Below are 9,546 nucleotides of genomic sequence, written 5' to 3'. Positions count from 1 at the left end.
CACCCAGGAGAAGTACAACTACCCAATACGTAGTGAAGCTGGCCTACGATCCAGGAGAAGTACAAACTACCCAGTACGTATGGAAGCTGGCCTACGATCCAGGAGAAGTACAACTACCCAGTACGTAGTGAAGCTGGCCTACGATCCAGGAGAAGTACAACTACCCAGTACGTAGTGAAGCTGGCCTAGGCTCCAGAAGAGATATACAACTACCCAGTACGTAGTGAAGCTGGCCTACGCTCCAGGAGAAGTACAACTACCCAGTATGTACCAAAGATGTGTCCTGTACCCACTGTAGATGTGATGGTGTTGTAGAGGAACATCCTGTACCACTGTGGATGTGAGTGGTGCTGTAGAGGAACATCCTGTACCAATGCAGCCCCAATGTGGATTGTGAGTGTGCATTAATCTCCTTCTTGTGTACAACTACCCAGTACGTAGTGAAGCTGGCCTACGATCCAGGAGAAGTACAACTACCCAGTACGTAGTGAAGCTGGCCTAGGCTCCAGAAGAGATATACAACTACCCAGTACGTAGTGAAGCTGGCCTACGCTCCAGGAGAAGTACAACTACCCAGTATGTAGCCAAAGATGTGTCCTGTACCACTGTAGATGTGAGTGGTGTTGTAGAGGAACATCCTGTACCACTGTGGATGTGAGTGGTGCTGTAGAGGAACATCCTGTACCACTGTGGATGTGAGTGGTGCATTAGAGGAACATCCTGTACCACTGTGGATGTGAGTGGTGCTGTAAAGAGGAACATCCTGTACCACTGTAGATGTGAGTGGTGCTGTAGAGGAACATCCTGTACCACTGTAGATGTGAGTGGTGCAGTAAAGAGGAACATCCTGTACCACTGTATATGTGAGTGGTGCTGTAGAGGGAACATCCTGTACCACTGTAGAATGTGAAGTGGTGCTGTAGAGGGAATCCTGGTACCACTGTGGATGTGAGTGGTGCTGTAGAGACAGCATTCCTGGTTACCACTGTAGATGTGAAGTGGGTGCTGGTAGAGGAACATCCTGTACCACTGTAGTACTGTGAGTGGTGCTTAGAGAACATCATGTTACCACTGGTAGAATGGTGGAGTGGTGCTGTAGGAGGAACATCCTGTACACGTGGAGTGAGTGGGTGCTGTAGAGGAACATCCAAGCCCATGTTTATCTTCTCTGCCTTAACGTAGAGGCGTGTTTATCTCTCTGCCTAACGTAGAGGCGTGTTTATCTCTCTGCCTTAACGTAGAGGCGTGTTTATCTCTCTGCCTTAACGTTAGAGGTTGTGTTTATTACTCTCCTTCTGCCTTAACGTAGAGGCGTTGTTTATCTCTCTGCTTAACGTAGAGGTGTGTTTTTATCTCTCTGCCTTACCGTAAGAGGCGTGTTTATCTCTTCTGCCTAACGTAGAAGGCGTGTTTATCTCTCTGCCTTAAACGTAAAGAGGCGTGTTATATCTCTCTGCCTAACGTAGAAGGCGTGTTTATCTCTCTGCCTTAACGTAGAGGCGTGTTTATCTCTCTGCCTTAACGTAGAGGTGGTGTTTATCTCTCTGGCCTTAACATAAGAGGGTGGTTTATCTCTCTGCCTTAAACGTAGAGGTGTGTTACTATCTGCTTAAACGTAGAAGGCGTGGTTTATGCTCTACATGCCTTACAGTAGAGGCGTGTTTAAAATCTCTCTGCCTTAACGTAGAAGGAGGATGAAGTATAGACAGCAGCTCTGAACAACCTGATCAGCTCACCGTCCATTCAATCATTAGGGAGGTTTTGTGTAAAAAGTGAAAATCACATTAAACGATACAAACCGGCGTAGCTACACTCAATAATTAATATTTCGCAAGAGCTTAGCAAAAATAAAGGCTAAATTGTTGAATTGCCTTTGAAAGCCTTCCTCACCAAAAGCTTAACAGCTAACATTTCAATTTGGCCTTTCAAGCCCGTAGTGTAACATGAATTCATTCGTTTCATCTATTTAAAGCAGTGTTTACACCTTATCTGGACACAGAGAACTAAGGCCCCTACTCTGCTCTAAGGACTCTACAAGCTGTCAAGTGGAGCACCAAGGAAGGGGTAAACCCATGGGGGTGGGTGGTCCATTACGTGCCAGGGCAAGGGTAAACCAGGGTGAGTGTTGTTCATTACGTGCCAGGGAACAGGGTAAACCCAGGGTGTGGTGGTCCATTACGTGCCATGGGGCAGGGTAAACCCAGGTGAGGTGTCCCATTACGTACAGGACACCACCCCCCCCCCCCTGGGTAAACCCAGGTGACGGTGTTCATTATGTGCCAGGGTAGGGTAAAACCAGGGTGAGGTGGTCATTTGTGACCAGGGCAGGGTAAACCCAGGGTAGGTGGTCTTCATGGTGCCAGGGCAGGGTAAACCAGGGGTGGAGGTGGTTCATTACGTGCCAGAAGGGTAAACCAGGTGAGGGGTTCAATTATGTGTCAGGGCAGTGAAACGCAGGGTGAGGTGGTCATTACGTGCGCAGGACAGGGGTAAACCCAGGGTGAGGGTGGTCATTACGTGCCAGGCAGGGTAAACCCAGGGTGAGGTGGTGTCATTGACCGTGCCAGAAAGGCCAGGGTAAAACCAGGGTGAAGGCGTCTTAACGTGACAGGGTAGGGTAAACCCAGGGTGAGGTCTTTCCATTACGTAACAGGGCAGGGTAAACCCCAGGGTGAGGTGTCATTATGTGTCAGGGCAGGGCTAAACCCCAGGGTGAGGTGTGTTTCATTACGTGCCAGGGCAGGGTAAAACCCAGAGGTTGAGAGTGTTCATTTACGTGCCAGGGCAGGGTAAACCCAGGGTTGAGGTGGTCATTATGTGTCAGGGCAGGGTGTAACCCAGGGTGAAAGGTGTTCATCACGTCCAGGGCAGGGTAAACCCCAGGGTGAGGTGTTCATTATGTGCCAGACAGGGTTAACCCAGGGTGAGGTGTCCATTACGTAAACAGGGCAGGTAAAACCCAGGGTCGAGGTGTTCATTACGTGCCAGGGCAGGTAAACCCAGGGTGAGGTGTTCATTACGTAACAGGGCAGGGTAAACCCACGTGGTGAGTGTGTGCATTAACATAAACAGGACAGGGTTAAAACCCAGGGTGAAGAGTAAGCAGGGAGGGTAAACCAGGGTGAGGTGTCCATTACGTGCCAGGGCCAGGTAAACCCAGGAGGTGAGGTGTTCATTACGTGTCAGGGCAGGGTAAACCCAGGGGTGAGGTGTTTCATTTGTGTCAGGCGGCAGGGTAAACCCAGGGTGAGCTGTTGGGTTTCATTACTTGCCAGGCAGGGTAAACCTCAGGGTGAGGGTGGTCATTACATGCCCAGGGCAGGGTAACGCCCAGGGGTGACGGTGTGTATTACGTGTCAGGGCAGGGTACCCAGGGTGGAGGTGTCATTAACGTGCCAGGGCAGGGTAAACCCAGGGTGGGTGGTCAATTACGTGCCAGGAACAGGGGTAAACCCGCAGGGTGAGTGATCATTACGTGCCAGGGCAGGGTAAACCCAGGGGTGAGGTGTCATTGCGTGCCAGGGCAGGGTAAACCCCAGGGTGAGGTGTTCATTACGTTGCCAGGGAGGGTAACCCATTACGTGCCAGGGCAGGGTAAACCCAGGGTGAAGGGTGGTATTACGTGCCAGGGCAGGGTAACCCAGGGGTGAGGTGATCATTACGTCCAGGGTAACCCCAGGGTGAGGTGATCATTATGTGCCAGGTAACCCCAGGGTGAGGTGCATCTTACGTGCCAGGTAACCCCAGGGTTGAGGTGAATCATACGTGCAGGTACCCCAGGGGTGAGGTGATTCCAATACGTGCCAGGGTAACCCCAGGGTGAGGGATCATTACGTGCAGGGATAACCCTAGGGTGAGGATGATCATTACGAGCCCCACCATCTCTCAGACTCGAACACAAGGCCTCTCTGTCTCTATTTAAACTCTGTAAAACTGAGACGGCTCACACCAACCCGACCCGTCCAGGAAAGTACTCTGTCTGAGGGAAAATCTGCATCCATCTGACCCTCTCCTCTCTATCTCTATATATCAGGGGAAAGCTTAGCGAGCATCTCAGCTGGACCCTCTCTCTATTATCAGGGGAAGCTTAGCGAGCGTCTCGGGAGAGAGGATCCCACATGTTTAAGACGTTTCAGCTCCATTACTGCTGGACGGAGAGTAATTTACAGATGACCCTCTCTCAACATCACCGCACGCACGGCTCTCTCTCTCGTTCATAACCCCGGATAGCTGGACCGGCCGCCGCGGGCGAACGCGAAGCTGAGCCCCCAGGCAGGGTGGCTGGTGACTGGTCGGATAGCTTGGAGCCCGGGCCAGAGCTCCTAGCGGTGGCTGGTGACTGTGTCGATAGCGGAGCCGGGCCAGAGCTCAGCGTGGCTCTGGTGACTGGTCGGATAGCTGGAGCCCGGGCCAGAGCTCGGCGGTGGGCTGGTGACTGGTCGGATAGCTGGAGCCAATCCGGCGAGCTCAGGCGCTATGGCGGACAGCTGCTAGGCGTGAGTGTGGCTGGGTGACTGGTCTCTGTATTTAATCATTAAGGATTAGCATGCTAAAGAACAGCAGACAGAGCAGAGACGCTAATAAGGGATTTAAGAACTGATAACAGTTAACTCACCATATGGCATGTCCCATATCTTCATTCTCTGTTTTGCTCCACACACACACCACACACACACCACACACACACAACCGACACACACCTACACACACACACACACACACACACACACACACACACACACACACACACACACAACACACACACACACACAAGTTTTCTTACAATAATATTCCGCCGGTGTTTACTTCCCCAAATCTGCAAGAATAAACCATTGTGTTACCGCGGGCGACCGCCCTCTGCCTATTAGATATGTGTTCGTGCTCAGATTACAGCATCGGATGTCTGCCAGGCTCTTCTCTGTTTCGTTTCTCCATATACAGCTGAAGCTCAGGGGTCCTAATCTGGATTACATTCTACATAGCTCCAGTGGTCTAATCTGGATTAGATCTAATAGGCTCAGGGGTCTAACTGGATTATTTTTCATCTCATAGGCTCAGGTGGTCTAATCTGGATTAGATCTACATAGGCTCAGGGGTCTAATCTGGATTACATCTACATAGGCTCATTGGTCTAATCTGGATTACATTACATAGGCTCAGGGTCTAATCTGGATTACATCTACATAGGCTCAAGGGGTCTAATCTGGATTACATTTTACATAGGATCAGTGGTATAATCTGGATTACATCTACATAGGCTCAGTGGTCTAATCTGATTAGATCTAACATTAGGCTCTGTTCTTACTCTGGATTACATCTACATAGCCAGTGTTCTAAATCTGGGTATTACATCTACATAGGCCTAGTGTTCTAATCTGGATTGACATCTCATAGGCTCAGTGTTCTAATCTGGATTACATCTACATTAGGATCGTGGTCTAATCTGGATTACATCTACATAGGCTCAGGGGTCTAATCTGGATTACATCTACATAGGATTGAGGGTCTAATCTGGATTACATCTACATTAGCTCAGGGGTCTAACTTTGGATACATCTACATAGGCTCAGGGGTCTAATCTGGATTACATCTACATAGGCTCAGTGATCTAATCTGGATTACATCTACATAGGCTCAGTGGTCTAATCTGGATTACATCTACATTAGGCTCAGTGGTCTAATCTGGATTACATCTACATAGGATCAGGGGTCTAATCTGGATTACATCTACATAGGCTCAGTGGTTTGAGGGAGAGGACTAACTAGTGTCTCCAAGTGTCTACAGTCCTCACCTCTCCAGACTGTGGGTTGAGGGAGAGGATTAACTGGTGTCTCAAGTGTCTACAGTCCTCACTCTCCAGGCTGTGGGTTTGAGGGAGAGGACTAACTGGTGTCTCCAAGTGTCTACAGTTCCTCACCTCTCCAGACTGTGGGTTTGAGGGAGAGGCTTACTGGTGTCTCCAAGTGTCTACAGTCCTCACCTCTCCAGACTGTGGGTTTGAGGGAGAGGACTAACCAGTGTCTCTCTAAGTGTCTACAGTCCTCACCTCTCCAGACTGTGGGTTTGAGTGAGAGGACTAACCGGTGTCTCTAAGTGTCGACAGTCCTCACCTCTCCAGACTGTGCACAGTTCCTTAGTAATGTCAAAACACTTTTATGACTCAAATAAATAACATTCTACTAGAATGTGTTTATTAGCTGTCCTAGCTTTGCCATTGAGCAACTGAGGCAAAACAATTATATTTTTACATTTGGAACACAGAACTGCACCCGAACCCCCCCCCCCCGCACCACCATTACACAATCACTGTTGTTGTTACGCAATCTAAAACCGTACACAGCTGGTTCTGTGTTTGTAGTCCAGGATATCACGCAGGCCGTGTTTAACCCTTTCCATGACCGGCGGGGGATTGGAACATTTGGGCCACCATAGAACGGAGTCAGGAGTGTGTTTGTTCCGCAGCTAATTTGTCTTCACAATAAAAACAAACATACTTATTCCATTTAGGACAACCCAGGGATCACAAACAGACTTATTCCATTTAGGACAACCCAGGGATCACAAACATACTTATTCCATAAAGGACACCCCAGAGGATCACAAACAGACTTATTCCATACAGGACAACCCAGAGGATCACAAACAGACTTATTCCATTCAGGACAACCCAGAGGATCACAAACATACTTATTCCATAAAGGACACCCCAGAGGATCACAAACATACTTATTCCATACAGGACAACCCAGAGGATCACAAACAGACTTATTCCATTCAGGACAACCCAGGGGATCACAAACATACTTATTCCATACAGGACAACCCAGAGGATCACAAACAGACTTATTCCATAAGGACAACCCAGAGGATCCCAAACAGACTTATTCCATAAAGGACACCCCAGAGGATCACAAACAGACTTATTCCATACAGGACAACCCAGAGGATCACAAACATACTTATTCCATTTAGGACAACCCAGGGATCACAAACAGACTTATTCCATAAAGGACACCCCAGAGGATCACAAACAAACATACTTATTCCATACAGGACAACCCAGGGATCACAAACATACTTATTCCATAAAGGACACCCCAGAGGATCACAAACAAACATACTTATTCCATACAGGACACCCCAGAGGATCACAAACAAACAGACTTATTCCATTCAGGACAACCCAGGGATCACAAACAGACTTATTCCATACAGGACAACCCAGGGATCCCAAACAGACTTATTCCATACAGGACAACCCAGGGATCCCAAACAGACTTATTCCATACAGGACAACCCAGGGATCCAAAACAAACATACTTATTCCATACAGGACAACCCAGGGATCCCAAACAAACATACTTATTCCATACAGGACAACCCAGGGATCCCAAACAGACTTATTCCATACAGGACAACCCAGGGATCCCAAACATACTTATTCCATACAGGACAACCCAGGGATCCCAAACAAACAGACTTATTCCATACAGGACAACCTGTACTATTCACTATCTGGACTATTCACTATCTGGACTATACATTAGCTGGACTATACACTAATCTGGACTATATACTATCTGGGACTATTCATTATCACTATTCACTATCTGGACTATCCACTATCTGGAGTATTCACTATCCGGACTATTCACTATCCGGACTATCCACTATCCGGACTATCCACTATGCGGACTATCCACTATCCGGACTATTCACTATCCGACTATTCACTCTTCTGGATTATCCACTATCTGAACTATTCACTATCTGGACTATTCACTATCTGGACTATTCACTATCTGGACTATTCACTATCTGCGACTATTCACTATCTGGATTATCCACTATCTGGACTATTCACTATCTGGACTATCCACTATCTGGACTATCCACTATCTGGATTATCCACTATCTGGACTATTCACTATCTGGACTATTCACTATCCTGGACTATTCACTATCCTGGACTATTCACTATCTGGACTATACACTATCTGGACTATTCACTATCTGGACTATTCACTATCTGGACTATTCACTATCTGGACTATTCACTATCTGGACTATTCACTATCCTGGACTATTCACATTCCTGACTATTCACTATCTGGACTATTCACTATCTGGACTATTCCTATCTGGACATTCACTATCCTGGACTATTCACTATCCTGGACTATTCACTATCTGGACTATCCACTATCTGGACTATTCACTATCTGGACTATTCACTATCCTGGACTATTCACTATCCTGGACTATTCACTATCTGGACTATACACTATCTGGACTATTCACTATCTGGACTATCCACTATCTGGACTATTTACTATCTGGACTATTTACTATCTGGACTATTCACTATCTGGACTATTCACTATCTGAGACTATTACTATCTGGACTATCCACTATCTGGACTATTTACTATCTGGACTATTTACTATCTGGACTATTCACTATCTGGACTATTCACTATCTGGACTATCCACTATCTGGATTATCCACTATCTGGACTATTCACTATCTGGACTATTCACTACTCTGGACTATTCACTATCCTGGACTATTCACTATCCTGGACTATTTCACTATCCTGGACTATTCACTATCCTGGACTATTCCACTATCTGGACTATTCACTATCTGGACTATTCACTATCTGGACTATTCACTATCTGGACTATTCACTATCTGGGACTATTCACTATCCTGGACTATTCACTATCCTGGACTATTCACTATCTGGACTATTCACTATCTGGACTATTCACTATCTGGTACTATCCACTATCTGACTATTTACTATCTGGACTATTTACTATCTGGACTATTCACTACCTGGACTATTCACTATCTGGACTATCCACTATCTGGACTATTTACTATCTGGACTATTCACTATCTGGACTATTCACTATCTGGACTATTTACTATCTGGACTATTTACTATCTGGACTATTCACTACCTGGACTATTCACTATCTGGACATTTACTATCTGGACTATCCACTATCTGGACTATTTACTATCTGGACTATCCGTAACGTGTTTTGCTCTAAGTACATTTACATTTACATTTAAGTCATTTAGCAGACGCTCTTATCCAGAGCGACTTACAAATTGGTGCATTCACCTTATGAAATCCAGTGGAACAACCACTTTACAATAGTGCATCTAATCTTTTAAGGGGAGGGGTGGGGTTTAGGAGGATTACTTTATCCTAGGTATTCCTTAAAGAGGTGGGGTTTCAGGTGTCTCCGGAAGGTGGTGATTGACTCCGCTGACCTGGCGTCGTGAGGGAGTTTGTTCCACCATTGGGGTGCCAGAGCAGCGAACAGTTTTGACTGGGTGAGCGGGAACTGTACTTCCTCAGAGGTAGGGAGGCGAGCAGGCCAGAGGTGGATGAACGCAGTGCCCTTGTTTGGGTGTAGGGCCCGATCAGAGCCTGAAGGTACGAGGTGCCGTTCCCCTCAAGTAGGAGACAAGATGTGGCCACAAAGCAGCAGCTGTCGACGGTCTCAGCTGTGGCCTGGACAATAGG

Source organism: Salvelinus sp. IW2-2015, unplaced genomic scaffold (genome assembly GCF_002910315.2).
Source record: "Salvelinus sp. IW2-2015 unplaced genomic scaffold, ASM291031v2 Un_scaffold1889, whole genome shotgun sequence".
In the NCBI taxonomy this organism is placed as follows: Eukaryota; Metazoa; Chordata; class Actinopteri; order Salmoniformes; family Salmonidae; genus Salvelinus; species Salvelinus sp. IW2-2015.
The sequence above is the reverse complement of the archived record's forward strand: the minus strand, read 5'-3'. Positions refer to the sequence as shown.